Genomic DNA, 8,566 nt, shown 5'->3' with positions numbered 1-8,566 from the left:
GTGAAAACTGGTATCAGAGGCGGCTCTTGCTATTAACAGGGAGTGAATCAGTTGAGAGAATAACTGAGGAGAAAGAAAAATCAGCATGAAACAGTCACAAAAGAGTTATGTGTTGCCAGCTTGTTCCTTATGTTGCATCTATTCCCAGTTGAAGTGAGGAAGTACTGGTGCCAACATACATCCTCGCCCCTCCCTTCCCACCACTCCTTTGGGAAAGATGCATCAGTAACATGCAGCTGCAGAGTAGAGCTGCAGGGAAGAACTGAGATCTCTCTACAGGAGGACATAGGAAGGCACTGGCTGCTGCCATGCCAAAGTTTGTTCTGTTCTTCTGCATGTGTGGTAGAAAAGGGAATTTGCAGGAGGTCCTCAGCTGGAGCCTAAGCAAACAGGTAGGAGCAAAGCTAGTCATGAGGCAACCACAGCCTGGAGGCTGTGTGGCTGTTTGTTGAGAGGGGCTGTGGCTGGGGCCATCAGATAAGACCCAGAAAGTTGCTAAGAAATGGCTTTCAGCCCTGGTTGGCCACCCAAAAAAATCAGCTATGCAAGGGAAGAAAAGGTGCTTGGGTCCACCTGAACTGTGCTGCAGAGCCATCCCCTTTTATCTTTCTGAATTTCTTTGGCTTCCCTAGGAACTCTTGGTGTCACTGTCACTGCTGCCTTTCTAATGAGAGAGGAGGGAGGGAAAGGAGAGCACAAGAAAAGAGCAAATAAGAAAGAGAAGAGCTGGATGCCCATGCTAAACCACAAGAATGAGAAGTGGAGGCTTAGGAAGATTGTGTAAGACCAGTACAGCATTTTCAGGTTTGGAAACAGAGCCAGGAGGGCTTCACGCCTCTCATGAGAGCAACCTGGGGCAGAGCAGGTTGTCCCACCAGGAATCCTGGCAGCCTTTCAGTAAACGTGCTGGTGTTGAGAAGCTAAGTCAATTGCAGTTATTAAACTGATTATTCATATTCCATTTTGTTCTCTGTGGGAAGGTACTCCTTTTGGAGTTAGGTTTTTATGGGCCATACAGATTGTCAGAGTGAAGTTAATCTGAATGGAGCAATGACTGGTAATAGTTGTTAATGATGCAAACACATTATACCAGCTAAAATGAAATCTTGGGCTGTAAGCAGTGCTGAAAGGCAAATGAACATTTACAGTTGTGTATGAAGACTGTATGTGTATCCATTTCACTGCTAGGGGTGGTTAAGGGGACCTCTTATCCCTAAAACAGCAGTTATGTGCCAAATGCTTCCCAGCGGTCAATGGAAGAAACGCTGAGAGAAATGAATGACCTGGAGAGCTGTGTTGGGAGAGGCGAGCGGAGTGGGCAAGGAGCCCTGGAACCGGCTCATGGGCTGAAAGCCATCCCCTGCTTTGCTTTCACCAAGGCAAGCCTCAGCTGCCTCCAGAGCTGGTGGAAAAAACAGGGTCCCTTTGACTCGCACAGGCCCTGGATTGTGCCTCCGTGCAGGTGCAGGGCCCGGAGCCTGGGAGCCAGGCTGTCGCGGGCTCCACAGCTGCTTGGTGCTGCACTTGGCACGCGTCTCCAGCTCCACTGAGCAAGCGTGGGGCAGGAGGCCGTCCAAATATTTTGGATTAAGTTTGGATCCTGAATTATGCAACACATGCACACACAAAAACTATTTTGTTGCTTTTGCCACAGGAGCTTGGCACATGAACCTTTCCCACCCTACCGCCGCGTGCAGTGGAGTGGCCTGGTCTGCTGCCTGGTCCACGAGCTGGTCCATGGTCTGTGCTGCCATTTCTGTTTGCAGCCCCCAAATCAGAGTGCTGATGAGTGGCAAGCTGGGTCTGTGAAAACTGCTGTCCTTTAACAGCTGGTGGAGCTGGGACAGCTCATGGCAGCCGTGGATTTAATCCAGCGCAGAGCTTCAGCTCTTCCATGGGGTGGCCCTGATCCTGTGCCTTGTTTCTCTCCCTTTAGCCTTCACAGTGATTTGGACTGATCTTCGTGTTGAACTATACCGTTCAACTCTTATTCCTCAGAGTTTTTTGAGTGGGATGGGTTTGGAAGAGGTAACTTTTATAGAAAATCTTTTGGGAAGGGTGGTTCAAACTGCATCGTTTTGTTTCTCGGAGGTTAAACCCAAGTTATCTGTTGCTATTTTTTTGGCAATACTATAATTGTAGATGTGATGGGATGCCCACACAGATGAAACATTTTCTACTTACCCGTCTTCCTAAACACGTGTGGGCAATACATCTGGTACGGACAGATGTGCAGACTTCCCTTACATTATTTTACATTTCCTGTGGTGTAAAAGGTGAGAGTTACAACAGCCAAGGGTTTGGCAGGAAAGGGAAAGGAACAATGTGAGAGTTTTGAGTTTTGAATGTGCCCAGGTCTTGGTCCCCCAGTAAGGGAGAGACCTGGACATACTAGAAAGAGTCCAGTGGAGGGCCACCAAGACGCTGAAGGGACTGGAGCACCTCTGCTGTGAGGAGAGGCTGACAGAGCTGGGCCTGCTCAGCCTGGAGAAGAGGAGGCTCAGGGGGATCTCATCTGCTCTAGGCGTCCCTGCTGGAGCAGAGGTTGGACGACATGGCCTCCAGAGCTCCCTTCCAACCTCAGCCCTTCTGTCATGCTGCGATCTGCAGCACAACTGGTGCATCAGTCTTTATGGCCTTGGGCCTACAGCTGAAATCAACGGTGGTTTGTGGTTTAGGGGGTGTCAGTTTTCTCCAGTGGAATTTTTCTGAGAAAAACTGAAATGTCTCAGTTAGAAACAAAAAACAACAGCAAATAAACAAACAAACAAACAAATAAATAAATAAATATTTGTATTTAGAGTTGTAGATCTTGAATTTAAAAGGATGAGATTTTTTGCAAAACCTCATTTAGATTTTCTTGTTTAAAATAGCATTTAGGAGTGGCCTGAGATGATTAGTTTCTTATGAAAACCGTCAAAAATTCAACCTGAATTTTTCTATTACTTTTAATGCTTTTAGTGTTAGCAACATTTTAAAAGATGTGGAGAAAAGAAACCTTTCTTCTGTGTAGCCCCCCTCTTCGTGATGCAGGTTTTCAATCAATCTGAATCCATTGATAGGCACACAGTTTTGCCAAGGATGTGTAAGGTTAAAAATTAAAAAGCCACAAAATAACTTAGTGTGTTTAACATACTTTATTTGGTAGAGTTTTTTTCCAACTGAACATTTTCTCATATATCCAAATTCATACCTAGAAATATATTTTCCATAGTCAAGCATGTCATGAGAGCTTCATTTAAAAATGTTAAAAATAATTATGGGATTTGACTTTTTCTATGCTTTTATTTCTGCATCATTGTAAAGGATGATTTCTTTTATTACTCTTTGCTACTCAGATGCGTCAAAGGAATAAAAAGAAAAACAAAACTTTGCCATTGAAAACAAAATTCCTACACTTGTCGGGCAACCCTTTTTTTAAACACTGAGTGAATTGTTTCTTTGAAAAGTATTTGAATAAGAGGATGCATAAAAACAAAACCTTCATCTTTGGAGACATTCAAAACTCACTTGAACAAGGCGCTGAGGAGCTTAAACTAATGCAGAAGCTGGTCCAGCTCCGAGCAGGGGGTTGGGCCATATGCGCTCCAGAGGTTCCTTCCAAACCATATTACTACACTTTTATCACAAACCTTCGTGACACTGATTTGTCACGTACATGCACTGAAATTGTCAGCCTGTGGGGTGCTGGAGCACAACTGTGTATGGACACCCAGTGCTGTGCTGGCTCCTGCCCTTTGCAGGAACGCAGGGCCACTGCCACACCTCACATGCTGTGCTGAGCGCAGCCAGGAAGAATGCAAATTTTATTTGTTCTCAGACTCGTGAGCCTGCAAAGGTGGTTGAAATACCTAACCAGACTGAGAGCGGCTGTCGGTAGCAGAGAGGTTTCTTAGCAGCTTGTTAGAAGCTTAAAAGACAAAAGTGGCAATTGCATTTACTGACTGAAATCACTTTTATCCTTGATTTGCATTAAAGCCTGTCATGGTTTTGTGATTTTCGGTTATTGGTATTCCACATCATAACATCATGTAGTGGATGTACCTAGTTCTCAGAAGAGAAGGACTACTACATTCCCCAGGGTACTTTGCTCCTCTGTTACCATTTTCCAGCCAGAGGGAAAAGATAAAAGCTCACAGTATAAAAACTTGCAGATCACGAGACCTCATCCCTTTTTCCGCCGTCTCTCGTCTTGGCAGCACCTCGCTCTCCAGCCGTCTTATCGTCAGTAGTAGAGTAAGGCCTACCTTGATTTTGGGACATTCTCTCTCTCTGCATTGGATTTATCAGCTTAAATTGTAATTATATTGTATTATAGTGTGTTGTTTTGCATTCCGATATTTTATTTAGTAAATTAGTTTGTTTCTGCTCAGATTGTTGCCGCTGTTCTTTGCTCTCAGGGCCATCTCCTTACCCTTTTCCCCTTTTCCCTTTTCCCGGGACGTGGACCCGTGGATCCCCCATCCCCTTTGTCACGGAACCGGGCCGAACGCCCGTAAACCATTGACAAAGCCATTCCAAGGAGTCATTTAATGCCAGCCTCCACCCAGTCCCCTTAACGCAGGCGCTGCATAGAGCTTGTCATTCAGCTCCTTGGGCAGAAGTCTGTAGGACTTTGCTGTCCCCAAAGACACAAGGACTAATGCAAAGGAGGAAGACCAGCCTGAAGGACAGAGCCACTCCTCTAAGACTGCCACAGGAAAAACGCACAGATATTCTGCACCTGCCCCTGTCACCTCTGTCCCATCACCTAACATTTGGTGGTAGATACTTGTTTGTTCCTGCCATATCCCAACACGCTTTAACCTCATCTCCGTAACACAAAAAACCTTGTTAAACTTATAGAATGTGACTAACAAAGAACAAAGATTTCCTCCTACTTTGTTTATTAAGCCTAATTTACACACTACTCTATCCTTACTGTGCAGGTTGATAATATTTAAAGGGCACTGAGATATGTTAATAACACGTACTGTACTTGATGATGTATTATGAAATGTATCCCATTAGTCACTTTATATCTGAAAGGCAGAAAATTTTCCACCTAGCAACAGAAAGGCATTCAGGATTTAAAAAAATACTTGGCAGGCATGTTAAACTACGCCAGAAGGAATCCAGTCGGAGGTATCTAGAGACAACAGGAGCATAGCTAAATTGCTGTTGGTGTTTCCCATCGCAGGGCTAGAGGATAATGCAAAGCTCCATAACCTGGAGGAGCAAAAGAGAGGCACAGGGCAGCCTGCTGGCAGCTTGGGGGCTGCTGGGAGGAGTGGCACTGCCCTCAGAGCTGGGGAGAGCTGCGTGCCAGCCATGCCCTGCTTGCCTGCTCCGGCCTGCTATGGGGACCAGGTGTCACTTTCTTTGCTTAAAAAACCTGATATGCCACCCAAAACACCCTGTTGTGGATAGTGTTGGTGAGCGAGATTGAGAGACTCATGCCAAGATTTCTCATTTTCCTCATGTGTATAAAATAAATAAGACTGTAACCGGTCCCTTCTAAGATCCTTAGAAGGGACCCTATCACTGAAAACCAGAGCAAGAAGAGCACTTCAGTTTTGTGCACAGTGCAAACCATGTACAGAGGACAAGAGCTTTTAGCATCCTGTGCGTGCGTCATTAACTACCTAGAAAAGACTTTTCCAGTGATCTGTAATTTATCCTGAAACATAAGCTAAGCCTATTGTATGCAGAAATGTGGCAAAAGCCACAGTTTTTTTTCCAGCTGCATTGTTGCATTGCATTTTTAACCACATTAAAATTTTCATTCAACTCTTTTCCTTTGGAGAAGGAGCTCTTCTAGTAGATGAGGAGAGCACAACTTGCAAACCTCCTTCTGTAGCTTAAGAGCTGCACATTGAAGAGCAACAGCCAACTATATTTTATTTCCCATCAGGTGTGCTCATGCTTCAACCTCACAGTGCTACATTGCTGGAAAGTCATCCTAAAATGGGGTGAAGGGATTGCTTTTCCATTTGTGAAGTGACACTGCTTTTGTGTTTGACCCCAATGACCAAAATGAATACAAATGGGCATGGTGAATGCCTGTGATCACTCAGTCTGGCTTCTGGTCCTGGAAGTAGCTGATTTATTTGAAGGACAGACTTCCTGCTGCACAGTGAGGACCTTCAAAGGAAGGAGGGACAAACTACACAGCCTCAGCCTTGTTGGAGAGGCAGGGGTACACCCATGGGCATCAAAGCTCATGGTATATGGGTACTGCTGGACACCTCGGGCCATTTGTTGTGATAGGAAGAAGGGGTTGGGTTCTCAGCTGGGATTCACCATCCTCTTTCTCTGAAGGGAGATGTTTGCTTTGTTTTAGTAGTGGTAGTGGTAGATTTGTGTCCAACCCTGGGGAATGGCTCCATGCTGCCCAAAGTGCCAGCAGAATCACTCTAAGCCGAGTGTTTGGCTATCTAGGATGACTTCAGATGCTTTTCTTATTTTGACCTACTGCAGGCACTGTTTTCCCTTCTGCCCAGGGAAAAGCTCTTCTTACCCTTTGTGTTCAAGAGAAGTTCCTTTATTTTAGTTAGAGAACAAGTTATAAGCCATGGTTTGAAGATAGCTAAAATTGCCATGCCCTTCCCTTCTGTTCAGCTGAGCCTTCGTGCTTCCCACCATGAATCAAGCAGGGCAAACAAGGGTTGAATCAAGCCAGAAAAACAAGGGTTGAATTCTGCTGCCAGAGCTGGGCCCCAGCACACAGTCAGTGCCCAAGGCTGGAACTCGATAACGGGGGAGCAGATAGTAACACACAGCAAAGAGCTGAGTGCTGTCCTGCTGTTGCTGAAAGCACGAAAAATACCACCTTAATTTAGAGACTTACTAAGGCACGTTACGGCAGGGTATGCCAATAAATGTGGAGCAAAGTAGAAGTGCTCTGCTATAGTATGCACTCTTATTGCAATAATAAAAACAATTACCTTCTGGAAATAGAGTTTCAAAAGAAAAGAGGATGTTCTGCTGTTTGTTCAACAGTAAAAACAACAAAAAGGCAATGACATCCACAAAATGCCCTCTCTTATAGTGAGTAAAAATAAGCTAAAATGAACCAAGGCTCAGAAAGTCACTTTTCTGCCTCTTAAAAACTGTTAAGCATCTCTATGGCCTGCAAGATAACCTGCATAAGTGCTTTATTTCCTTTTTAGATTTGCTCTTCCTCATACTTAACATGTCCATATTATTGAATTTTGTACTTAAAAGCAATAAAGCCAACAGCCAAAGAAACACAGACACCTTAAAACAGTGCTTGATGACTTTCATTTTCCCAGGATGTGAAACAAAAATGAAAACCCATAAGACATCACCATGAGCTTCAAAAGTGCACGAAATGCAGTGGTGTGCGTGTGGGGCCCCACTGGCAGCTGGTGCTAGTTGCTGCCATCTGACATGTCCTGCGAAGCTATTCCTTAGTTCCTTCGTGAAATGCTATAGAAATCCTACAGCTTTTGGCCTTTTCTCTTTGTAGTCGCTTTGGTGCAGAGATAATTCTCATGAGTTATAAACCACTCTCCAGCAGTGAAGGAGTGTTTGGGATTTCCATCACTAATGCTGGTAAGAAATCATTTGGCTGTCATTAACGTTATGTAAATAGATGGCTCGTGTTTATACTCTACAAAATGCATTTACAAGAAAAAGGCTGACTAATTCAGAGGTCAGCTGCTAATTCAAGGTTAGTGAGCAGTAGGGTTTTTTTTTCCCTGCCAAATAAAACCATTAAAGGCTAAATTAAAACCATGTGTTCTAACCTACCTTTATGTAATTACTGATATAAAGAGAGTGGAAGCAATTCTGCTATTCCATTTAATGCCACTAAGGAGTGAAGTGAAATGCTGTCCTATAGAAGATTTTGCACAAGAAGTAAACCAAGACTACTCAGTCTAGAAGGTGTGAAGTCCTCCAGTATGTGAAAGCCCCATTTCAGTGAATTGTCTGGACTATTATGAAGAGTTACAAACTGGAGGCTTGATTTCTCAGAAACCCACTGAAATAAATGAAAATTTAATCAGCGAATGATCCTGTTCTGAAAAAAGAGCAATTAGCTACAAGAAAACTGAAGGAAAATGATCACCCTGAAGAGATTTGCCCCTTTTAGATGCTTGGATATCCCTGTCACGGTGAAAAGAGTTTGGGTCCAGTAACTCCCAAAGCCCATTCTAGATAGTTATACTGAAGATGGCTGCCAAATTTATGGAAGATATCAGGTACCAGAATTTGCCCAGCATTTTATTCCCTCTTTTAGCTATTTGTTCATCACTGCTACGTTTCTGTTCAGCCCCACAAGCACAATCCCAAATGGTCAGAGGGTCAGATCTGCCTGGCTCCTTCTCCAAATCCCCCTGTGTGTAAGAAATGTTTGCTCCAGATCTGTGGATGCATGACATGGTGACCAAAATTTAAGAAGATGCGGTGCTGTAGAGTGGTAGGACTGTGGCATGTTGGGTGTGTTGGTGGCGTGTTGTGTGGTGTTGGTCAATGCTTGGCTGAGCATGAGCCAGCAGTGTGCCCAGGTGGCCAAGAAGGCCAATGGCATCCTGGCTTGTATCAGAAATAGTGTTGCCAG

This window comes from Numida meleagris, chromosome 3 (genome assembly GCF_002078875.1).
Source record: "Numida meleagris isolate 19003 breed g44 Domestic line chromosome 3, NumMel1.0, whole genome shotgun sequence".
Taxonomy (NCBI): Eukaryota; Metazoa; Chordata; class Aves; order Galliformes; family Numididae; genus Numida; species Numida meleagris.
This window is presented reverse-complemented; position numbering follows the sequence as displayed.